The sequence below is a fragment of the Ptychodera flava genome, chromosome 11, assembly GCF_041260155.1.
Source record: "Ptychodera flava strain L36383 chromosome 11, AS_Pfla_20210202, whole genome shotgun sequence".
Lineage (NCBI taxonomy): Eukaryota > Metazoa > Hemichordata > Enteropneusta > Ptychoderidae > Ptychodera > Ptychodera flava.
In genome coordinates, this window is record NC_091938.1 from 33,664,048 (window position 1) to 33,691,322 (window position 27,275).

The following is a 27,275-nucleotide window of genomic DNA, read 5'->3' on the forward strand; positions in this document are numbered from 1 at the left end:
CCTCCATGTGCCGTACGTACGCTTTCAAGACCTACTCCGTACTTGCAGTTCATTTAAAACCCGCGTGTGGAAAGGGCGTAAGAAACACAAAAGAACAAGATATACGTTATTTTTGAGTTGCAGTTCTTTGAAAGACTAGTCTTTTCAAGGGAGATATGCACGTGAAATAAGTTCATCATACGTCGATATTTGCCCTGCGTACGATGCTGTGTGTTCCGCTACAGCTAATCGCCCCGCTCACCACAATTAGCTGTAGCGGAACACACAGCATTGTACGCAGGGCTAACGTCGATATATGGTTCGCCAGAGTTAATATTTTGCAAAGCCTTTTTTTTCTGTAGAAACAGTTACGCTGTCAGTGAGAACCAATCATTTGCAAAACGTACATAAAAAGTCAGTGATTGATTTCTTGCACCGATCAAAGTCAAATGGTAGTTTTTCACACAATTTGTTGAAAATCGAAGGTTTCCTGCTGTGCCAGCTGTAGTGTCACTGTCAATGGGTATCTCATCTAAGAATCTGAAGAATGCGTGACCAAGTGGAGTGTCAACTCAATGTTGTGGCTTATAGTGAGCAATATCTTGCTCAAACTGTGTTTATTTAAATATTTTAGCATACCTGCCACAAAAGATTTGACTGATTGTCGTTGTGTGCCTGTTGAGTGCCTCTAGTGGCACATATCGGCACATAGTGAAAAAAAAGTTCTGGCAGCCTTTTGTGTGTGTAGCTTATAAGCCGCAAGACAGTGGGACATATGCCACCAAAAAAAATTTCGTAAGGGTGTCTATGGCGTTGAATGCCTGCCAAAATTCAGCTATGACATTTGTAATTACGACATGCCTTTCACAATTACGACATGCCATGATGAGATGCAAAATGCGAAAATTTGGACATGCAGACTTGACATTCTTAATTACGACATGCCATGATGAGGTACAAAATGCGAATATTTGGACATGCAGACTTGACATTCGTAATTACGACATGCCATGATGAGATGCAAAATGCGAAAATTTGGACATGCAGACTTGACATTCATAATTACGACATGCCATGATGAGGTACAAAATGCGAATATTTGGACATGCAGACTTGACATTCATAATTACGACATGCCATGATGAGGTACAAAATGCGAATATTTGACATGCAGACTTGACATTCGTAATTACGACATGCCATGATGAGGTACAAAATGCGAATATTTGGACATGCAGACTTGACATTCATAATTACGACATGCCATGATGAGGTACAAAATGCGAATATTTGGACATGCAGACTTGACATTCATAATTACGACATGCCATGATGAGGTACAAAATGCGAAAATTTGGACATGCAGACTTGACATTCATAATTACGACATGCCATGATGAGGTACAAAATGCGAATATTTGGACATGCGGACTTGACATTCTTACATGAAGAATGCGAGAATTTGCTATGGGGACATTCAATGCGAAGTTACATTTGATCATGCGCAATGAAGACCCGCGATGCAACATGCGGACATGCCATTATGCGATGCAAAATGCAGACATGCCATTATGCCATTATGCGATGCAAAATGCAGACATGCCATTATGCGATGCGAAATGCTGACATGAGGAGTAGAATCTTTGAATTAGGCTACCTTTTCCAGCAAACTAGGGGGTCACCTCATATCCACAATGCACCGGTGTATTCGCAAACATGGTCGGCCTCGAATAAGACCATCTTACGGTCTCTTGAGCTCCATGAAGGGTCTATGGTATTACGAACGAGCATCAGAGAAGTGCTTGTGTGGCCTTCTGTGGTAAGCTAGCAAGGACACCAGTTACTCAGAGTACATATATGCCAAATGTCAATATCAAGCAATCCGTTGAACTCTGATTTTATAAATCGCCATGTACGCTCGAGCATGGAGGTAGTAGGAGCATTCAATCTCTACTTCTCGATCTCAATTCATAACGTATGGATGATCAGTTTCACGATTTCTTCCAAAGAAATATGTGAATGTCCATCGTCTTCTTTCTAACTCGAATGCTTTTGGAATAATCGACGACGATGTTGTCAGCCCTGTTCAGCTTGTCATTGGCGCCATTGATGTTCTGGCTAGCTCTGTGATGATGGTTTTGAAGCCTGAGTACCGTTGTTGAAACCAGCAAATTCCCGAGGACGGCCCTCGTTCAGCATTACTGAGGATCAAGTACCAACTGTGTAATCAAAATGTTTTGAGGGCTGCACGTGACATTTGATGGCATATGTGTGTGTTTGCTGGAAAACTGAAGCATGATACGTGCTGCCCTTAGATGTGAACAACTTACATATTATCCTCCTGTTGTTTGTGGCTGATATTAACAGTGATGGTCACTGTTGTTTGTAAAGGTAGCTTACTGTATTCAAGCGATGAAAATTTTGTATAGTGCATTAAATAAATTAACATGACCAGTATGCAGTCTATGAATTTTGATGTGAAAAAAGCGCCTGGCATATTTGAACAAGGAGCAATGTTTGGGACCATCTCTAATGAGACATTGATTGTACCTGTTGTGTACACTGTGAATAAAGTATTAATTGATGTGCAAGTGACAGCACTCTGTCTGATCCATGCATAGTATTTTTGCTATATATTTTACAAAGGGTGGATAGCCACAGTTATTAAGACTTGGAAGAACAGTACCACACAATTTACAATATCAATAAATATGTGCATTTATTAACAATCGCTTAAACTTCATTCAATTTTCACAATACTCATACAAGTATGAGAACAGATGGCATTTGTGACTCTACCTCAGTGTAGATCTATAAACATAGTCTTTCATATATCATTGTGTAGCAAATAACAAACATGACTACATGAAGTCATACTGTACTGTTCCAATGAGTGAAAAAATTCTGACCAGTACAATAGATGGTTAAATGTCAAGTATTTCTTGTATATTTTAAAATTGAGTGCTGTGTCATGGTATCAAAATTATGACAGTTAAAAATCACACACTTTACATGCAGTAAATTTGGCTTGTGTGTACTTATCATAAAATTGTACGAAGTGTTGTATTGTCTTTCTTTAGATATAGTAAGTGGTTAGTCTCACTTTCCCAGACTTTGTTTGCTGCACTGATATTGAAATCCAAATTTAATCTTTAAAAATCTTTATCCCAATTGAACTGAGTTTCCTTGTGTCATCCTTACTTTGAGCACTTTCAAGTTTGCAAAGGCATTTACATCGGTTACATTGTTTGGCAACCTGTTGGGTTTTGCGTTACACCTACCATTACCAGCGAAATCTAAATAACCATGACATGGTGTTCAGAATTCATCTTTACAAAAACCATTTAAAACTTTGCTCATAGTATCATCATTGCAAGCATCTGAAACCATGGCAACTGCCTGGGCCTGCCAACGCAGCTTGCAGCTTTAATTTATTTATATAAGTTGTAGTATATAATATGAGTATGATGTGTACATTGCCAACAAAACTTTTATCTACTGATTTTTTGGCGTCTTGGTCTTTTGTCAACAATAAATGCACTAGCAATGGTGATAATCTAATGACAGCAGCCACAGATTAGCAACTTACAACTTGTTTGCTTTCCTTAGTGCAATAGGCAGTCACACTCATGATGAAACAGCATGAGATTATCACAGGACAAATACATGACACTATGCATGCAGTTATAGCCTGTAGAGGAAACTAGGGTCTATGATACAGTGTCACTGAGTGAAGAGAACAACCTCAACAAGAAATCTTCAGAAAACCAGTTTTATAAGACCAAGACCCTTTAGGTTGATGGTATAAATCTTCATTGGCAATACATATCATACTCCAAACTATCAAAATAAACAACAACAACAAGAAACTTGTGGTGGGACCCATACACCCCTAACTCTGGTGGCAGTATGGGCCACACTTATACCCAGTGATATGGACTTTAAGTTTTACATGTGTAGTGATTTTAAACCAGGCTTAACTTATTCAAGGGGAAAACCTCATCAGTCTTGTTCTGCAAGCATAGGAAGCACAGAGTATGTAATGCCATAAACTGTCAATCACTAAAAACCTAGCAGCATGTGTGAATTTGTAGATGTTTGCAATGTCTTTGTATCAGATATGGTTCAAATATATGTTTGCTCTTTACCAAAAAATGCTAAGAATAGGGATAGTATAAAGTGTATGATTTACTAGACTTATCACAAGGCCCGAGTAATTACATTCTTGGATTTGCATTCACACATGCACAGGTTTTTTGGAGGTTTCATGAACAAAGAACACTGTACCGGTATTTGAATACCAGTAGGACTTTACCGTTTAGCTTTTTGCATACAAATCTATGAATTTTAGCTACTATGTGAATATGTGACAAGGTAACATATTGTAGGTACGGTATCTGTCGTAGTTATATTGGTATGCTTGTCTGTCTGTCCATCAACTGTGAAAGTTGAAAAGTGCTGTATTCATTACTCTGATAGTTGCTGTGAAGGTATGTAAGGGGATTGGGACAGATTATTTTTTGTGTAGCATTGGAGATATGCAAATGAGCTGTACAAACTGCAAAAATGATAAATTTAAAGAGACATTGTTCAAAACCTGCTCAAATAGCCTCGACATTTAGTGTCTATAACCTCAGGGGTGATTTGAGGCAGATTTGCTCAAATTGCAATGAAACTACAAATGTTTTAAATTTTTAGGCAATTTCTCCATTCTGAAAATTCACTTCTTAGGAATCACCTGTGTGATTAATTTAAAATTTTTATGCACCTCAAATGCAAATAATTGACATGATACTACTACATATCTTTGCATCCCATAACACTACTGGAAGATCAACATCTGTAACACATGAATTTGATACAGTATTTCTAGACAAATCATACTAATTATGAAAGTTCATTAAATATGCAACATAGCAATCAATTGACTTGATACTGCTTAATGACTTCTCACAGTATTAAAGTACTGAATGATCAACATCTGTACCATGATTCATTAAATTTGATGCAGTATTTCTGGACATAGCCTCCTAGTTAGGAAAGTTCATTAAATATGCAAAATAGCAATTAATTTGAGTGACACCACTAAGTGTCTTTGCAAACTTATATGACACTGTGTGCTAAAGATCTATACCAAGTTTCATCAAATTTGCTGCAGTATTTCTATACATATCACCCTAATTACAAAAGTTCATCAAATATGCAAAGTAGCAATTAATTGATGGAATACTGACTGTGTGCTATCAGAGCTCTGTGTGACAAACATCTTTACAAAGTTTCATCAAATTTAGTGCAGTCGCTTTAGAAATAGAGCTCTTTTTCAAAAAGTCATTGTCAATGACATAGTCCCCGCTTTCTCAATAAAATGACCGTCACACGGCCATATTTGGTCAGATCGCAAAACAATTTGATGTGCATATGCCTGACATAAGGAGTAACCCTTGTATCAAGTTTGAATGAAATCGCTCCGGACGTCTCTGAGATATCTCCATGAACGGATGCACGCAAGCACACAACCAAAACTATAAGTCCCCCTGGACAGTATCCGTGGGGATATAACACAGAATCTTTCCCCACAATTTAGCAGCATTCTTCAGCAGTGACATGAAACAAAAGTTCAGCATTTAAGTTTGCAACAATGTAACTAAACATGAAAAAATAGAGTGCAAATGCATGTGTTACATGTAATTGCAAGACATTGGTGTCATATCAGTTTTAATCCATGTGCAATTGCTTTACCAACAAGTTCAAAAAGTTCCTGACTTATAACTGATTGTTTGAGTACTTGTAACAGATGTTCCATTTTTCCCTCATACAAAAGTTCCTCTGTGTTTCTTGTCAGTGTTTGAAATGTCAGGTGGAAGAACTCTCTGGATGGATCCCAAACATCCACTGCAGCCTCTTCCTTAATACCAGAAATTAATGTTACAGATGGATGAATGAAAAGATCAACTTTCTTCTCATAAATGCCAAACATTTGTTGAAATGGTGACTTGGCATCTTGGATGTAGTATATCTTTGGTGGTCTAGCATGCCCACTGATAGTTGTTTTCCTCCATTCTTCAAGTGTTTCCAGGGGTGTCATAGCAGAAGGTGTGTGTTTTGCAGTGTCTGAAGAAATAAAAAGACAAGTAACTTTGATTACATAACATTTGCATGATCTAAACAATTCCTACTGATCGTGATCCTAAAATGACTGTCCTGAGTGACAAGTAATCGTTGATGACGCAGCCCCGGTTGTTAATGGCTACTTTGATTACATGATTACATTTCATGGTTTGTCACAATTTGGACATACTTACCAAGGTTTACCCCTGTGAACATTCATACCAACTTTCAAAAGAAGTGGACAAGCAATTTCAGATAAAATGGGTTTTTTTACCAAAAATGGGGGAAATTTGCCTAAAAAATACAAATTATAAGACTCACAACTAAGGTTACCCTTAGGTACATGCATACCAAGTTTCAGCCAAATCTGGCCAGTAGTTACTGAGCTTCAGCACTTGGCAGGATTTTACTTTTTTTTTACTCATTTGCAAAATTTTTGCCATTGACATTTTGATATTTTACCAAATTCAAATCTCCACCCCAGGGCCCACCTGTACACAGAAGAATAAGATGGCAGGTGCTGTGGTTTTGAGGTTTTGATACATGCATACATACATACATACATACATACATACACACAGACATACTTACAGACATACATTGTTGAAATGGGTAAATACCTAAATGCGTAACTGCAGACAGACTGACAGATAGATAGACAGATAGTACATACATATGTACATATGCAGTGTTTTATATACATACATACAGACACATACATACAGACATACATACAGGCACACAGACAGACATTTCATGGTCAATTATTGACGAGCTACTCTAACATAAGCAAGCGATGCAATCTCTGCATATCAGAAAAGCTGCACATTATCAATACTGAGAAATCTTGCTGTTAAACAAACAATCTGAGTTGGTTTCAAAATGTCGCCATCAAAACAAATATTATTTATCAAAGTTTAACACCACATACAAATAGAATGGTATGTCCCAAAGATTTAAAAGAAAGTGGGGTAAGGATCCTTTAACTTCATTTGTCTGATGATTGAAGGATGCATGGACCTTAAGTAATAATCTTTACGGCCCTGATACGAGTTTAGCAGGCCAAGGTCGTACGGCGGAAGGGCCCGAGTGTGAGGGCCCATATGCCGTGCGACTATGGTCCGCAAAACTTGTATCTGGGCCGTAAAGGTTTTATCATATACCGTATGGAATGATAAATATGTACTTAACATAATATTTAGTTTTGTTCTGAGGTAAAAATTTGTGCAATATCAAATATTCATTGCCATTTGTGTCAATTTTTCAGAAAAGCAATGGCCTCTTCACATAGTTGATTTACTTACATAATGACGTTATTTGTTTACCTGCAGAAGAACACGCAAAGCTTCATACATGAGCAACAGAGATCCAGGTTGTAATCAAGGTGTATTAAAGAAGGACAATGCGTGATGTAAATTCGTGTCATTTGGCACGCACTTAGGATAGGCCTACGATGGATTTCACTTGACTTTAGAAATATTAAATGTCACCAGCCCGACTCCACTGTCGCCACTATACAATCTTAGCGAGCAGACGTTTTCCTAATCTTGCTTTGACTTTATGTACAAATATAACATTCCCCGATAGCAACACGCTTTGTAACAAGTATTGAAGCAGTTCATATAGTTCAACAGTGAACACGATTGCCCATATTTGGACGTGCAGAATTCAACGCGTTCATCCAAATTTGGGCACTGGGCTGCGGCGTGATACGTTAAAAAAATGCATGGATGTAAGGGTGCTTTCTCACGAAGCTTTATCCCTTTTCCTGCCAAGTCCATATTTCACCACCAGGTCAAGATGGTTAAAATTAATGAAACACAACGTATTCCATATGATGTATTTTAACATTATACTGTACATTTGAAGGCTGTTGAAAACATAATACTGTAAGTTGATTTTTTTTGGACAAAAGATGCTATAACATACCAAGCCAAGTGGGTGAAAATACGTCATTTTTTTGCTCAATACCGCTTTTTACTGACTTGGCTGATGGGGAAGTGATACAGTTATTACTGTCTGGCAGGAAAAGGGTTAAATAGGCACGTGAATCTAGGTATATGATATCAGATATTATTACTGTTACGCTGTACTTTGTGTACAGGGAAATGAATCATTTAGCTTACCACTTGTAGGTCCATGGTCTGTTGATGTTGATGCCATGGATGTAGAACCCATCACATCTTGAATTGAATTTGTCGCTTCATCGTGGTTTTCATCTGGAATATAAAATGGGCAAATGTCAATGTTTTTGATGATTATTCTTCATTTTTCAATTCTATGTTGTACAGTATCTCACTGTCTATTTTACTTAGACTAAGAGTCCAATTTCAACCCAGTGTCATACTCAGCATAACTTTAGTTGGACACATACAAGAGGCTTGAACCGGTAAAGTCTACCACGTAGTCATCTTTGCAAAACTTGCATCATATGAGGAGTGTGAAAAATAAACTTTCTTTGACATACATGTCGATGCTGGTAGCTGGTCCTGTGAGTGCTGATACTGGGTATATGACTGTTGTGACTGTTTTGAAAGCACTGTGTGACTTTTTTGAGCTAATTTGCATATTTTCAACAATATTAAAACATAGGGCCAAAGTCCCTGAAGCTACTATAGACATGGGTACAAAATTAAGTATTTCCTGACTGTATGAAATTATCTCACTAAGGTCATCCTAGGGACATGTAAACTAAATATTAACTGTCTGACCAGCGGTTTTGAAAAAACAAGCAACCCAACAGTTGACAGAGCTCTGCTGTGTTATGTAGAGAATAACTTTTTGTGACATGATGTATTGATGAAGAAGGTGGATATCTTTGATAGCTCACTTCAGGATGGCCTGACCAAAAATGGAAAAAAATTCCATAAAAATACAGATTTGCATATTTCATCAGACTATATTAGTCTATAATAGCAAATAAACGAGAGTTAATTACATTCTAATTAAAGTAAACAAGACTTGCTTAAATCAAGATTTATGTCATAAAAAACAGTATATCTGTCAGGTTACAAAGAATCTTGAGCTGGTCACCCCAGTTCCCTGTATACAGGTCCAACTTTACCACAGAAAACAATGGATTTGGAACAAACCATGGTGGTGAAAGGGTTAATATCAGTATTTTCATCCTATTAACAAAGCACATTTTAACTTTCAAATTAACAGTGTAAGTAAGTTCTGTTGAATAAGTTGAGACTGTACGTACTCAGAGAAAGCACACTGAAAAGACAAATGTTTGAAACTTAAGAAGTTCAAGGTCATCAAAAGCATTATAAGGAATCATGTTACACTTTCATTGCACTGTTTACACAGATTGCATAATTGCTATAAATAGCACATGAGGAATCTTACAGCCCAGCTTTACCATAAAAACCCTATCACTTTGACCACTCTTTTAATTGACCACTCTATTTTTTTCCTCAAAAAGTAATCTTATTTTATCCTTACCAAGTCAACCATAAATGGAAATTAGAACTTTCTCTATCTCTATTTATTTGACCACCCTATCATGACAAACTATTATGAGCAATTTCTTTTAGATAACGTAAATGGTGGTTCAGAATATGTCAAAGTTGGGATTCAGGAAAGTTGCCTTTACATGTTTTAATCCTCCAAGATGGTAAGCATTTCACTATGAACTGTCAAAAAAAGTTGAACTTTCTGATAATTCCACACTAAAATTATTTTGGCTTTGATGATTTCCTAATTAATTCAATTATTTAAAATCATATTAATATTTTTTCTGGGTGAATTGATAGGGTTTATACAGTACAAGAATTACATACAATGTAAGTCAAAATTTTGACCAAAAATGACAAAAAAATTCCTTAAAAATACACATTTGCATATTTCATCACAATTTGAACAAATCTAAGTTGGGTTATCCCTAGGGACCTGTATACCAAATAACAAAGCTGTCTGACCAGCGGTTATGAAGAAGAAGATTTTTACCAAAAACACCTTTTTTGGCATTAATTTGCCTATTTTCAACAATATCAAAAAATTAAAAAAAATAGTTTCTCAAAATCATATTTTTCATCTACACAACAAATATCAAATCAGTAAGTACAGCGGTTCTCAAGATATTTGAGTGGACGGACGCCTCACAAACGGACATACATACATACATACAGACTGACGACGGACGCCGGACGGATACCCATCCCAATAGCTTCTATAGACTATAGTCTATAGTAGCTAAAAATACCGCAATTATACGGTGTCGCTCAAATTTGATCAGAATTGGTATATACCAGTATGGGTACCAAAGATCAACAATAAATGTTGCTTTCTATCTGTTCAGTGCAGGATAATTCTACGTTGATGTTATGACAATGATTTCTGCACAGTACAACCAGGAAACAACAAGAAGTATTTAAACCAGAAAAACAAGAATAACAAAAGTAAATAAGGTCTGAAACTTTAGGTACTGGAGGTCAACTTTAGCAACATGCATAGCAGAAACAGCTAGCCCCTCTTAGTTTGAGCATAGACAGTCTTCCCCCTCTCTTGTCTATGGTTTGAGCAGGTCTGTTAATATGTACCGGTAACAGTTCATAAACAATGACAGGATATGACTCAAGGTCAGTGGAGTTAGCCTGTCTTTAAGTGGCATGCCATCACTCCTGCACATTTGCAGAATTTCCCTTTTTCTTACCTCATTTGCACATTTTTGACACTGACGTGTTCATTTGAACAACATCATATCTCAACCCCTGCATCTACCTGTACACCAAATACTGAGATGGTAGCTTTGGCGGTATGGTAGCCTTTGTGTGTGACGGACATACATCCGCACATACATTTCCACATACATACATACATACAGACAGACAGACGCCACCGACTCATCATGTAAGCTCTTTTTGGTATTTATATACAAAACCAAATATGAGCTAAAAACTAAAAAAGATATTTTGTCAGAATCATATGTTCATCAACACAGGAAATATAAGTCTGTAAGTACTACAGTTCCCCAGATATTTGAGTGGACGGACATCCTCACAAACAGACATACATACATACATACAGACTGACAATGGATGCCGGACGGATACCCATCCCAATAGCTTCTATAGACTATTAGTCTATAGTAGCTAAAAAAATATGTATGTATATGTTTTGCTTACTTGCCACTTATAGCTGACAAATCATAAAACACTTGATTGGAATCACGATGGTGATGTCTAAGCCTTCTTATTACTTCATCTCTGCCAACATTCCCTGCCAAAATTTCGATTAAAATATCTGCTTTCATGTTAATCTGCAAAAAGATGAGGAAATGTATGTCGGTGGTTTTTCACAATCAAAACACTACACAAAGAAAATCTTTCTGTTTAATCAGTCAAAACATTGTGATAATGTTCTTTGGAAGAGCAACTATAAAAAGAAAAACTTTCAATGGCATTCTTTAAAAATCCTTTTGGAATATGATCATCATGCGCCACTGACAAAACAGCATCAAAGTCAACATAGCAAATCTGTATCATACGTCTTAAAATCTGATGAACCCATTCTGAATATACATCCGTGCAGACTAGAAAGTAAATAAGATAATAAATAAACAATTGTCACTTCTACTGTATTGTTGTATAATCAACATCTGTAGTGTACCCAATTTTATGTTTTGAGCTCGATGGCAATTTACGTCCAATTCTCAGATGACTGCGGTAGTTACTGTACTTTACCTAGCGCTGTGGACCACGTTGCCGTCTCCGAGTGGCGGCGCGGCGTTGTATAACTAAGAGAATGTCGTCGCAAAATTATAAAGACCAGCGACTGTTTTAAATCGAAATAAAACTATGCAATACAATCTGAAATATCGTATAGAAGTAAGGTTAGGGGCACAACACCTGCTCTTCAGCCACTTGGCGACTCGGCGTTGGGTCCAATCTACCTCCATGGTCCAATTGACAGCTACCTGCCGACCGATAGCAAAACACCACCAACAGATTTCAGCTTTGGACAGTTTGGAAATTGTTTTCCAAATTTTTTGGACGTGATTGTAGTCGCCATTTTCATCCGTGAAACGGGCCTTTTTATACAGAGTCCGTATCTTTGTAAATTCAACTTCTCCATGGCAGCAGGTGCTTGCAATGCACTGCGTTGTCGCTCATCGGCCTCACTTGTACCAGCTCCAGGGCTCGGAGTTCAAGACTCGACGCCATGTTTGCAAATAGTTGAAAGATAGATGCATTATGGATGTAAGGTGACCTCCTAGCTTGCTGGAAAAAAGGTAGCCTAATTCAAAGCTTCTACTCCTCATGTCGGCATTCGGCATCGCATAATGGCATGTCCGCATTTTGCATCGCATAATGGCATGTCTGCATTTTGCATCGCATAATGGCATGTCTGCATTTCGCATCGCATAATGGCATGTCCGCATTTCGCATCGCATAATGGCATGTCTGCATTTTGCATCGCATAATGGCATGACTGCATTTTGCATCGCATAATGGCATGTCTGCATTTCGCATCGCATAATGGCATGTCTGCATTTTGCATCGCATAATGGCATGTCTGCATTTCGCATCGCATAATGGCATGTCTGCATTTTGCATCGCATAATGGCATGTCCGCATGTTGCATCGCGGGTCTTCATTGCGCATGATCAAATGCAACTTCGCATTGAATGTCCCCATAGCAAATTCTCGCATTCTTCATGTAAGAATGTCAAGTCCGCATGTCCAAATATTCGCATTTTGTACCTCATCATGGCATGTCGTAATTATGAATGTCAAGTCTGCATGTCCAAATTTTCGCATTTTGTACCTCATCATGGCATGTCGTAATTACGAATGTCAAGTCTGCATGTCAAATATTCGCATTTTGCATCTCATCATGGCATGTCGTAATTACAAATGTCAATAGCTTAATTTTGGCAGGCATTCAACGCCATAGGTGTCATTATCATGGGCTGTAAAGTCAATTGAAAGCAATTGGCCTGCTTTAGTGCTGGAGTTGGAGGAGGATGCAATAAAAAATCCCACGGCAGAAGGCATGTTAAGACTGATCAAACCTTATTCATTGCGTTGACCTACACACTCACAGACGTCCTGCTAATTATGGACCGATTGAACTTAGTGTTTCAACGAGAGAGTGTTAATCTGTCGAGAGTGCAGCCAATGGTTGGCACAACTATTGCGGCACTTCGCGATCTCCTCAATGAGCCGATATCTGGCGACAGTGAACGACGTTTCAATCAGGAATTTCAAATAACTGCACGATTCGTGAATACAAGTAACATATGCTGCGGCTGCAAATATAACCGCTCACAACCGAGTGAGACAATTTATCGAACATTTGATATCGAGACTAGAGGATCGTTTCCCTAGCAACGCGTTAGATCTGCTGAGTAGTTTCGATAAGGTGTTTAATGTGAGTCTTTATCCTGATGACGACGAACGTCTTCGAGACTATGCAACTGAAAGTCTTGAACGACTTTCAGTGTTTTACGGGCAGCCGAAACAGGACGCGACGGGAGTTGAGGTAGAGCCATTACTGAATGGCGGCAATCTACGCAATGAGTTCCTCGCAGTCAAGCGTACACTTCAGGGTCATGGAGTTCGTTCTTTTGAGGATGCCTGCCGTGTGCTCACAACCGATTATGCCGACATATTTTCCGATTACGCAATTCTCGCGTCAATAGCATTGGTTATCCCTGTTACAAGTGTACCGTGTGAAAGGGGTTTTAGTACCCAGAATCGCATAAAATGTGCTCGACGCAGCGTAATAAGCATACACGGTCCAGCACTACAGGACTTCGATATCAATCAAGCTACAGCAATATTTAAAGAAAAGAAACGAAAGTAAAAAAAGACTGAGATAATTACTTGCAAGATTTGAACTGTTAATTTTGCACATTAAACACGTTGAACATTGTTACCATGAACAACTGGGTGATTGACCTTATCGTGATGACCTTTACGCCGTGAGAAACTGTTCAAGAACAACGTCACAAAATTGAGTCTAGTTAATATGCAAATTATCGGGACGCAATCAAAATAGAATGGACGCACATTTTGGGCTACATTGCGTCCCTAGGGACGCAGAACTGCCAAAGTAAGCGCGACCACTGTAAACAATAACAGTACATTTTGCACATATAGACGCTATGTTGATAAGCTAATTAGTGGATATTTCAACATTCTTTAGGGAGAAGAATAAGAAATGAAACTGATATAGAGAATAAAAATAATGAAAAAGTCATCAAAAATTAGTATTACTGGCCTTTTAACAGTGAATTAAAATGTTATATTGATGATATGTAAAATACAGATTTTAACTCACCTGGAGGCTGTGCCAAGGGTAGTTATCCATGCTTGCAGCACTCAAAAAGAGTAAACAAATGGATTTTCCTGGTGATCTCAAAGTACAGTCCTGGAAGTAGCATGAATCAAATATAGTCCAATAAACACTGGGTCAGCATATGGTATATGCCAAGCTGGGCCAGCACAGATTCCAGATAATGCACCCATACATTGTAGATAGCAACTTTGCAGCAATCAGGGACATGATGCCAACTGGTGAATACCTAACAAGAAAATAAAATGTGTTTCAGTGTGACCTCTAAACCAAATTATTTCATACCAGTACATTGATCATGGCAAAAACACAGTGATCTGATTTGTGGAGATGAGAAAATAGCAGTGCTATATTTCAGCAATAAAAGGACACCAAGCAACGATGAGATTTTGACCAGTGCATACATGTCATGATATGGTCAAAACCGACTGGTATACCGTCGCTGGTTGTGATTTATTGCTATTATACCGGTATGATATAACAGTATATTGAAATTCAGGCATGGAACGTCCAAAGAGGATTTTCGCTCAAGCCAAGGGCTGCGTTTGATTATGTTCCTCCAGGAGCCCTAAGTGATGTCATGATGTTGCCCATGGGGAACGATGGGGCTCCCTGAGAAAGTGGGTAAATTGAACGTTACCGTGGGAACAAAATGGCAGCAACAATACACTAGGAAATCAAAGATATTGCCACAGATTAGATATTTTTTAGCCTTTTTATTTTCAACAACATCATGTCACATCATCTGTTTTGAAAGTTAAAGGGAAGTTTTTCTCCATGAGCACTTGTGTTGTCTGCTTGTTATCTGCTATGTTTGTTATGCAGTGCCCCGGACTTCCCTGACTCGACATGCAGGGGTGGTGAAATCTACCTCGAGGTACCCCGACAATGACCTCACTGGGTCACCCCAGGCCGCCCAAGGGCGCCTCGAGGAAGATAATAGAACACACCCAAGAGCTCACACATTTGCCAGCCATTGCATATCATGAATATGCCACGATTCTTTTCATATCTTGACCAATCTGATCGCTGTATTTGCACCATCAATATACTGGTATGATAAAATTTGTGGTTTACAACCATTGGAATCTGATCAAGTGGCCCTGAACATGAATTAATTTGCAGGAAGTGAATAGTTGATCAATATATTTTAGGACATGATTATAGTCACAAGTGTGTATGCACAAAACACATACAGGCTGTCAAGAATGTTGGTCAGCTATTAATTAATATTCATATATCTAAGACTCATACCCCCGGTATATCTAGGGCTATATAAATTGCAAACTTTTTTCTCATTTAAACTTTAAGGAAAAAACTTTTTACATGTTTTGAGCTTAAATTCTAATGTGCTTGAACTGTTGTAATAACAGTCAAAATCTACATCTGAGACTAAATTGTTTGGATCACTTCACCCTACAAACACACAAGAGATATCCGATTCCTTTACATTGGGTACTCGTGAAAATCTTGAGATAATACCCATTGTTGGGTGTGATTTACTACTTAAAGTACAATGTGCCAGATTCTGGAATTCTTTGAGTTCCACAATTTCTTTCTGATCTACCAGTTGTGGGAGATGATAGTAAGGCTCTTGGTTCACCGTCTTAGTTTTTTTTGAAATACAAGATTCTATTTTCCCACAGAGTTAACAGAGGGATTGCATCCATTTTGAATTTCAAATATTGTTAAATGTCAAGTAATTTGTTACTCGAGTACCAAGGTTTACCAGGGACCCCTGATTTGATTTTGAAAGAGAAAAACTGAAATTTTACTTGAGGAAAGTTTGAAAGAAAGTTTAAGTCTTTCACTTTGAGAGTACTAAGTAAATTCTGAATGTCTGTCCATGAAGCACTGTCCACCTTGAGCAGCAATTATTTTCTACAACAACAATCACAAGAGAGAATTCAGACTACACGTCAGGGTGATATTTGTACAAGGACACTATGGAATGTGGTAAAGCTAAATATGTAACTATGAAATCCCTTTTAAGTATGAAACATTAAAAAATGTTTTTGTCATTATTGGATCAGACTTCTTTTTCATGAAATATTTCAGTCATTCAAAAGTAAATTATCCCATCAAATGCAAGTCTGATGCCATGTTTCAAAGATTACCATAGCTACAGCAAACAAGGGTCAATAAGTGACTGAAATAATATTCTGCATTTCAGGTATGTACATATTTCAGATATGTGTATATTTCAGGTATGTGTATATTTCAGGTATGTGTATTCATAATCAGATCAAGTTCTCAAAAAAATCCGCCTCAAAATCAGGGTGCCCAACTGTCACACAAAGAGCTACCCACTAAAAATTACCATATTTGGTTTGATAATATTGTTCTGTCTGGAATTGGACATCATCACATCTGTACTGACTGAAGATGCATATCTGGGAGTGATGCAAAGAGCGCCCTCTACCATGTACGGTAAACCTAGCCAGTTCTCAGTGGATAAACCTAAACTTGTCTTTCCAGGTGTTTTCAAATTTAGTTCATAAACTTTCTAAAATGCAAAAAATGACTATTTTCCCCAACTTACTAGCATCAGTAATGTAAACCCTGTACCGGTACACACAGGATATGGTAAAACTGGCCTATACTGTTATGTTATGGTCTTCTCAAAATCATTCAAAATGTTTAACTTCTTTAAGCAATAATGTAACCCCATGAATTAACAGTATTTATCATGTAAAGAGATATCATGGAAAGGTGACAGTAAATCCTATCAATTTATCTAAATTTTCATGCACTCTCATATCTTGCATAGTTTTAAGCACCACTTCAAGCCACTTTGGGGCGTTCAACATCGGCATTCAAAATCTGATACATTTGACAATTTCATGTCTTTTTTCAAATAAAAATTTTTATAATTATTCACTACATGTTCTGTCAATTCAATGCAGTATTCTCTCTCTCAGCCTTCTATCATGAGATAAGTTTCACAATACTACGTGGGCCAAGGTAAACTTACCTGGTGTTTATTGATTGTCAGTATACTGAAAGTAACCAGAGACAGCGCCATCTTGAGGTCAAATGCTCAATGACAATAATGGAAATTGTGTTGAGACAGGTTAGGTGGCATCACAGGCAGCACTCTATGAATATTTCCTTGATTCAAAGTTGTCTTGGATAACAGCAACACAATATAATACTCCTTTGAAGACAGAATAGGATAAATAGATTTGAGAATCAAAGTCATTGTTTTATTCAATCAAGTTACCAGGACTTTTGGTTTGTTTGTCAAAAATATCACTTTTCTTTCTTCCGAGTAATATTGAACCCTTTCAATTTAATCAGAAATGTAACTTTCATTCAATTCACAGCAATCCTCATGAAAACAAGGGTCTATCTATAACATGTCATCTAATGTCTTTTTCATTAGTCTATATTGATGATCATTGAAAAAGAGAAACTCCTATCGTAATTGAGTGTAGCAGTCATAAAATCAAGCAATCTGACTCACAATTTGGTACTAGATTTCCCAGGATGCAATTACTTATCTGATTCCAACAAACACAGCATACTTAATACTAGACAGGATTCACAATGCAACACCCCCACAAAATTATCCATGAAAAGAAAATTTAGCTGCAGTAGCTGATGTCTTTCTTCACAGTATTAGCAAAACACACTTTCAAGAAATTCTGTGAGGCATCATGAATATGTCCAAACAACCATTGACAAAAACATTTCAACTCAGTGTGAAAATCATATTAATATCTCTCATCTCTGCAAAAACCAAATACAATCCTTACAATGAGTTTCCATTGACAGTCAATAATACTTGCCATGTTTATACAACACCTTTCATTAGACTGAACACATGTAGTCATTTTGGAATGTAGTCTTAGTGACCCAGACTCTCTCAGAGTTCATTCTAGGACGCACTATTGCACAATTTGCGCAATAAAATCTCAAATGGCCCTCATTTCACCGTTTGATGCGCCACTGAGGGCGCAACATTCTCTGAATGTTTAGGTCACACTGAGTTAAAGTAGTTTGTACATTTGCACAGTGAAGCTGGTTGGGCTCCCCAAAGGTCGGGTCATTACCTCAGTCATAGTGTGACATGTAAAATGATTCAGTTACCCATCGTCCTTTGTAATTTCAATACCCAGTACAGCATGTATGGTGGTACGTACGAAGCTGGGTAGAAAGGATTGATGTACATGTGGGTCAACAGTGAAGTGGAGCCATGTGCATGTGGCATGATGGCCGATGAATGTAAACAACAGCAGTTATAGCCTCCATGTAATGGCGAAAGGGTAGTTGTTACTGGGAATTTTAATGCTAGTAGTTGATGAACCCCTGTTTTAGACAAAGATGATTGGGTAGGCCCTTAAATGGAAGCACCTGTGATGTCTACCATCCATACAAGCGTTGAACACTGCAAGGAAAATATTCATGCTGGGCCAGATGATCATTTTGAACAGCAATATTTTTGGTCTGACATATCTCGTTTTCCAGAGTAGCCGGCTCTATGCATAGAACAACACCGGTGTGTAAAACCCTTTGATCAGAATACAAGTTATGTTTAAAAGTTGATGTATCCGCCACTTTATTTAGGTCACACAGGTTACTTTCTCGTGCTGTTTCAGTGTATGAATGATTGTCAATGGCCTCTCTCAGAGAAGTCCCACCAATACATTAAGCTATGATCATTTCCACAGCTAAAATCACTAGTCCTAAAGTTGTTCAAGTCTGAAATAGATATCAAAAATTCATCATATAACTTTCATAAACAACTGAATCAAACCAAAAAGTTAGTTTGCTGTTGTCATTGTTACACAACATCAGTACTGGGGACAACTTTGCAGCGGGGCTTGGTTGGTTGCGGGGGTTCCATCTCTTGTATTCTCCTTTTCTTGACTTGATAGATCAACAGACAATTCAAGGGTTTTACATGGGTGTTAATGATGGCCCCTGATTTTCTAAAATGGCCCCCTTGGGACAGGAGCAGGGGCCCCGTGGCTCCCTGTTTTTACATCCTAGATTGAACACTGCTCTCTGCTGGGGGCGCTGTTGCTTCCGCCCGGAGAAGTGTCTCTTCTCTGACAGAAGTGACAGCGCCCCCAGCAGAGAGAGTCTGGCTCACTGAGACTACTTGGAATGCAGAACTTAGAAAGACATTGTCACTTTTTACAATGTATTTTTTCACACCAGATCATGTCCAAGTATAGAATAATATATACCTTTACATTCAACATTCACAAACTAACTCCTCAATGAGCCAATGTCCCTAAAATCCAATTTCCAAAATATATCTTTATCAATGAAGTCCACTGTTTGACAAGGCTAGAACAACAAAGGTCAAAATTCCTACATCTACAATGTATGAATGTCACATAGGTCAAAGTTCAAACCAGTATTTCAGTATCTGTTTTACATTACAAAACTGAAATTAATTCTTATCCTGCTAAGGGGATACAATTCTCAAATGCGAGTTTTTAAATATCATCCAATATTGTGAACTTCTACTTCACATTATCTGTTATGATCATAATTTGATCTGAAAACACCATCGTTTTACTCCAAACACTTTTTTCTGAATACAGATATCATATTTGAAAGAATAAATTATAACATTTGATAACAAACATTGCTTTGAAGCTTCATCAACATAAAGAAAAGAGGTAATTTAAATAATAAGTGATGTAGTCATCACATTTGATGGCTCTGCAAGACTTGATGTAAAGGCTGACAAGTACCCTAGGTGTGACATTTGGAATTTCAATCTATGAAAAATTCTCCCTCATATACATAGGATCTGATTGATTTGCTTTGGCTTCAAGAATCACCATTAATTATTCCTTCTCTTTAAAGGGCCAGAAATGCTCACTTTTGATAATTTATCATTATTTTTATTTTATATGTTAATGAAATGTTCTTATTCTACTCCCAAAAGAATGTTGAAACAACTATTATTTAGCTTGTCTACATAGCATATTATTTAATGTGTAAAATGCACTGTTATTGTCAACATTTGAATTCAAGTCCAGACTAGAATTCAATCGTCAACAATAACAACACAGTTTACACATGTACAGGCTGAGTTGTCAAGCTGAATACTGTATATATTAATATGCCCCCTGGGAGTAGAACAAGAAATTATAGTTGACATTAAAAACAAAAATAGTGAAAAAAAATCATCAAAAGTTAGCATTACTGGTCCTTTAAAGAGATGAACAATACATGTATGCTATCATTGATTTGTCTGAATAAACAATTCTCTCCTGGACAAATAAATAGAGTGATTTATACAGTCACAAGGACACAGACAATGCTTTGACTTTTACACCAGGGCCAAAGATAGGGCAGGCTGCTTATACTGAAAACTGAATCCATACAAAAACACAAAATATTCATTACTAGTACTGAATTCAAAAGAAGTAAAATACGATAAAATACTAGATATCTGCCTGTATAACCCAAATACTTGTAAACTATTGTCAGTAAAGTATTGATGTTAAATGTTGACATTCTTGCAATGATGTAGACTTTTAACCTACCACTTTGAAGGAAATGTTGATTATTAACATAGATTCTGTCCCATAAATGTTGACATATGAACCCCTCCCCCAATTTTGGGGAAAACAGTAAAGTATATGTTTTACTGTATACCGTAGTTAATGGAGGATGAGTGTCTCTAATACTCCAGTTTGACTCAATGAAATAAAATCTGTGTTCATTCTCGTTGTTTCATCATAGCTACACTAGCTACATGCAAGCTACACTAGTGTGATTTCCTTCAAGAAAATAACACCATTGATCTGTAGAAACCAAGCACGGTGCCGTCAGTCAGCTGTATTCAGAATGACGGGAGTTCAGGACGAACTGCAGAATCCCGTTCAAGCGCAGTGTACAGAGTACATATCGAGTGTTGGAGTAGACTATAACCGACCGATATATGCCCGTGTGCTATAGGAGCATGGAGTATCTGCTTCAAAGTTTTGAGCCTAATTTTGGACAGAGCATTACAGTTGCCACAAAGGAGACTGTTCTTATGATATGACTCACCTTCGCCTCTGTTTGGTCACACGAATATATCCAAAATAATAACTGTGATTCCACCTAGTGAAATATTTCCACAAAGTTTTACTTGCATACTTAGTAGTTTTGATGTACGAAAATATTTTTGAACTTTATCTGTTTATTATTGCGTTCATAAATCATAGAAAAATTAAGATAACCTTGAAACTAAGATCGATCACAAACACTGAAACAGTTTTGCTTTAAAATGAGGGTAATTCCCTTTTCTGACGAGTATTTACGCGAACACGGTACTTACAGTACAGTCAGCAACGTCCTGAGGTCTATGCGCTCATCGTCAACAACTTCCGTAACAATACCAGTCAAACCGACCAATTCCGCATCCATTGCAACTAATATTCGATGTGTTTTAACGCGACTCTAAAAAAAACGAAGGAATGTGTTTATCGTCTGCAATATAGGGCGCTCAACACAGCCTGTCACTTGATTGGAGAATACGCCGGATGACCCCGACCACGTGACGGAAAAAACCGGTCACGCCCCGGTCAGGTCGACCGGGGCGCCCCAATCAAGTCCACCCAGTGGATACGAAAGCCCGTCGTGTGTGTCCTGTCATACTCCTGCCGCTTGCCGCGTTTTGCCTGCCAAAGTTGAGCAAAGCGTAGCAAGTGGTAGAAATAAGGTTAGAAAGTAGACTAGTGCAGCCGAGGAGATAGACGGACAGGCTCCTGGTCCTCGCGCAGAGAGCCTCGCTCGCAATGTTATCAGTCCGGGTCAGCTCCAAAATTGGAGCGCTATACCATAATATTTTCCCCCTCTCATTAGCCAATCAGCGGCCAGCGCGCCATCAGTAAAAATTGTGCGTCCTTCGTTACGTACGCCATACTAGAGAGGTTCGGCTACACGTTTTACGTGAACGTGAACGCGTAACGTCACGAATTTCTGCGATGATGTCATCGACTTGTGCGTACGTTCTTCACGTACACGGAGCCGGCGTCGCGTATTTACGTGGAGACAGCTGTTTTCACGTAATTTGTAAACGTGTAAATTTATTCTCATCTTTAGGTGTCAAAACATGGTAAAAACTGTGAATCATTCATGCAGTTGTTAGTTGGATATATGATAGTGACATCCTCAAAGATATTCATGTATTTTTGTTATTTTTATGTGCAATTTCTTCGTCGATTTGCGGCATACGGGCAAACCATTGAGCTATCCCTGTAACAGACTACGCGGACCCAAGCCGGGCCGAATCATTTCTTGCGCGTGCCAGAAGAACGGTTGGCGTAATGCGTAGCCAAACGGACTTTTGCACGCGAACGTGTACGCCAACGCCAACGTGGATTCTACGCGTTCACGTTCACGTAAAACGTGTAGCCGAACCTAATGTGTCGAACTCCCGCGCCGTATTCTGCCATAATGTCGAACAGTTGTGTGGCCACTCTGTCAAAACACAATTTCTAAATCGCGTACCAGTTTTATTCTAGCTAAGACAACCAAACCCCATATATCGCTGTGATTCCTAGACTCTGGCTTGAAGTCCTGCGAAATATAAATCGTGTACCTACACAGATCGTTCAGAATACCCCATTTGTATCGGAGATGGCAGCGATACAAATTCTACCGTATGGGGAACAGTTGTGTGGCCACTCTGTCAACACATTTTCAAAATCGCGTACCATTTTAGTCTGCGTTTGACAACTACAAAACAGGTATCGTTTTAAAGCTCTGACATTGCTCTTCTTCTTGCAAAATGTTATACGCGTACCTACACAAATAACCTTTATAACAGTATTTCTAATAGAGATGACGAACATCCACAAAATGATTCTCGGTACTTGAGCGAAATCGATAAACTGGGGGTAGAAATGAATCGTCAATATTTCGAATATTTGTTCACTAATCGGACTCCTTGTTGGACATGACCTTCTGCAGAACACGTGGATTATGTTGACTGTCGAAATTCGTCGAAATTCACAAAACAGGGGCTTAATAAGCGGCCCAAAACTGCCGATCACACTTGGTGGGTAATTTGTGACCCAGCGTGACCTGTACTTTATTAATGATGTAATCTGGTCGATGATTGGCTGAATGCCGAAATACATTATCATAATGAGTCTCCAATTTTGGAGCTGACCCGGACTGGTTAAGGTAGGCCTACATGCACTCGAAAGTGAAAGACTTAAACTTTTGCTCTAACTTTCCTCAAGGGATCTTTCAATCATTCTCTTTCAAAATCAAGAATAAAAATAGAGGGTGACCGTGCAAATTTTGGTACTAGAGAAACAAATTACCCAAGATTTACCGATATTAGAAATTCAAAATGGCCGCCATCCCTGCGTTAACTCTATGGAGAAAAATAAAAATTTTGAATTTCGAAAAACTAAGCCGGTGAAAAGTTATCTTTCATCAAGAGCTTTCAAATGAACCCCCACATGTGGTATATCAGAAGAGAATTGTAAAAGTTTGAGAGTCCGAATGTCTGTCCCCGAGGTGCGTTCTACCTTAAGGGCACTTCACCGCTGCTTAGTGAACGAGGCGAGGGGCTGTGAGTCTGAATACCGAGAGGGGTGGGGATAGGGTGAGAACGTGTCTGTATATCCTCGTATGAGAGAAGTGACCACAGAGGGGCTCAGATCGACCAGTTCAACACAAATAGCTACAAGCGGATAAACAAAATAAGCTTACAGAGATGAGAATAGTGGAATCATGGTAATTGATGTTTGTCCTACTTAGGCCTAATTACAACACACATGAAGCCTGACTTTCCTGAAACAAAACTCAAGCCTTTGGAGAAATTTATAGAAAAATTATTACAAGTTAGATTTTCAACAAGTGTATTTACACAATAACGGAAATAATTTTGCAAATTATTGTCCGGTTGGACATTTTAAAATAAAGTTATAGTAAACAATTTTCTCAGTCCCTGTAGGGTTCAGTTTAGACAGGTTGTAAGCTTACTGTAAGTAAAAATTAAGAACGATTCTAGATGAACCAAATTATCGAGTATATCTAATTGGTCGTCGGGCAGGTGTATGGTCGAAGAGGCACTCTAAAATATAATGCATGAACGTAAACATATTTCAGAAAGTGAATAGATTAGTTCCGGATCTCTACTTTATTGACATCGTCATGCAATCATGTGATATGCGGACAGCCTCTGGTTTCACCGGTGAATGCTTTCCGCTACAAATTACAATGTTTGCACTCATAATAGCAAAGACGATTAATCAGTCAGTTGAATAAAACGAATTTTTTGGGACATCATATGTTTTTTATGTCAGTTTTTGAACTCGCGTGAAACCCTGCGTAACTATACATAACTATATATAAACAAAAACTTTTGGACATATCTTTATATGTCAACGTTTTAACACGCTGTAAAAATGCATGATATTGCACACTGTATGTCTGACTGTCGGGAAACACTTCTTACGCCACTGTCGGACTCAGTCGCGCGTTCGCAGGGTCTTTCCCTTGCACATTGGTATTCGTATTGTATAAAAACCCCAGCTTTACTTCGAAGTTTATGCAATCCAACATCATGGCCACTGGCTCGCCTTCATATGCGGGACTGTGCTCGGAGTTCACTACAATTTGACATAGGGTTAGTCGATTGAGAAACTGGAATCACAGAGATGTGTACATCGGACACAAATGCGGATGCACTGTTTTTTGCGCCTCCGTCGGACTCAGTCGCTATGTCTTTCCCTTGCACGTCAGATTTCCCGAAAATGTGTTTTTGACAATGTATAACACAACTTGACAGTGAAGGATGTAACTTTACAGTGAACTATGTGAACCTTCGAATTTACAAAATACACTTGTCGATTTGATATGCGAAGACACGTTGATGACCAGTTATTTATTAGTTCTAAAGCCTGGTGAAAATCATTCCACGACACCAATCGATTATGTTTTTGGAGAACGTCCTAACGTCCTTGACTGTGACCCTTGTTTGATGCGTTAGGTAGTTGAGTATAAAGATTGATAAATTAATGTATCAAAATATACAAAGGTTCACGCGACTGAACTATCATGTTCTTGGTAGCTCACTGACGGTTTAATATGGCCGAGAGGGCGAAAGTCTCAGACCCAAGGGAGTATAAGCAGTACGCAGTACATTGCATGCTTTCTGAGAAAGAAAAGCCGGTTTCCTTAGCTACCATGCAAAATCCGGTTTGGACTAATGTTCCCGTCCTGTTTCCGAGAATAACTTTCGAGCTGCGTAGCTAGTAATGTTGAAGTCACGATATCCGAATCGTTCGTGTTCGAAATGCTTCTTAGATTTGCAGAGAGAACACTCGACTCCTCTTGTTCTTGTTTTTAGTCCGCACATGGGGTCAATTGAAAAATTCAAAGCAAAATACCGCGGTGTATAAGTTTCTATTGTAGAGCACACAACCGGTCCTATGTAAAACATGTCTTGTTTCGTTATTTAAAAAATGACTGATACGAAAGTGTACGTATTGCAAGAACGAAGTTGATAAACTGAACAAGTTGAAGGCGAACGCGTACGTCAAAGAGTTAATAAAGCATTTTCCGTTCTTGTTCTTGACTTACAAGGAAGTGTTCAGTATACCCATGAAGTCTGATTCAGTTCGATGCGGTGTTAGGCACGTCGACCAACGTGGTTTTTGCCGGGCCAGACGGAAGAGTATAAAAACACCTCCGATTCGTTAGCAAGGTGTATTGAACCAAGGAGGTAGAAGGGGAGAAGGAGTCACAACGGCTCCAAATACGATTGGTTGAAGCATGGAGGTAGCAGAGATGGTTGAACACATACCACGCATTCCTCGGAAGTCCTCCTTTCCGACCTGTTCGTTTACAAATGAATATTCAAGTTTGTTTTGCCACCTGATTGTTTCTGAATACATGAATATAAAGTGTTCACTAGTTTTACGGACCACATCTGGACACGGCTTCTGAGAGTTTCTCCCCTTTCTTCAGTTATACCTTGCTGGTGCGCTCGTTGTTGACTCTGTCAAAGTTAATCCGGTGATAATCTGGTGACAGCGTCCACAGATTAGTAATTTACCCTTGCTTACTTTGGCAAATTAGGCACTCAAACTCATCAGATAATAGACTAAATTACAACCTTGCTTGCTTTGGCGAATTAGGCAATCAAACTGGTCAGATAATAGATGCAGCATGCTGATAAAACGTTGACGCAAGATTGTCAAGGGCAGTGCAAGACAAAAACCACCAAAGTTTGGTTGAATAAACCTTTATTAGCAATACAACAAAACACCTACCCACCCCTGGGGACGGACACATAGGCTATCCCCTATGGTACGACGTTCACTGAGCCACAGTCAACATCGCCAATGTTACCGCGTTCCCACTCCCCCACGCTCCCACAATCTCTTGGTTGACTGTCCATGTAGCCGACACGAACATGGGGTTACACGAAAAATATGTAAATGAGAAGACAATAATAGGTGACACGGGCCTCTGCCCTCTTGGCAACTTACTTGACAACTGGAAAGTTGGTGAGGCCCCTGACAGCTTGCCACATTACTTACTTGCCAACTTTCATGGGTGGAAGTTGGCGGGGGCCTCTGCCAACTTGCCAACTTACTTGACAACTTTCATTTAGGGAAGTTGGCGGGGCCTGTGCCAAATTGCCAACTTACTTACTTGCCAACTTTCATGGGTGGAAGTTGGCGGGGGCCTCTGCCAACTTGCAAACTTACTTGCCAACTTTAATGGGTGGAAGTTGGCGGGAGCCTGTGCCAACTTGCCAACTTACTTACTTGCCAACTTTCATGGGTGGAAGTTGGCGGGGCCTCTGCCAACTTGCCAACTTACTTACTTGCCAACTTTCATGGGTGGAAGTTGGCGGAGGCCTGTGCCAACTTGCCAACTTACTTGCCAACTTTCATACTGGA

General features: G+C 38.7%; 1 long non-coding RNA gene across 1 annotated transcript; it reads right to left on the reverse strand.

Moving 5' to 3' along the window:
• Window positions 1-4,994: 4,994 nt before the first annotated feature.
• Window positions 4,995-21,479, reverse strand: LOC139144128 (uncharacterized). The gene is made up of 7 exons (XR_011554752.1): window positions 21,412-21,479; window positions 17,366-17,548; window positions 14,377-14,620; window positions 11,775-12,311; window positions 11,217-11,350; window positions 8,214-8,306; window positions 4,995-6,090 (listed from the first exon to the last, which is right to left on the reverse strand). It is a non-coding gene; the product is annotated as an uncharacterized lncRNA (long non-coding RNA).
• Window positions 21,480-27,275: the final 5,796 nt, after the last annotated feature.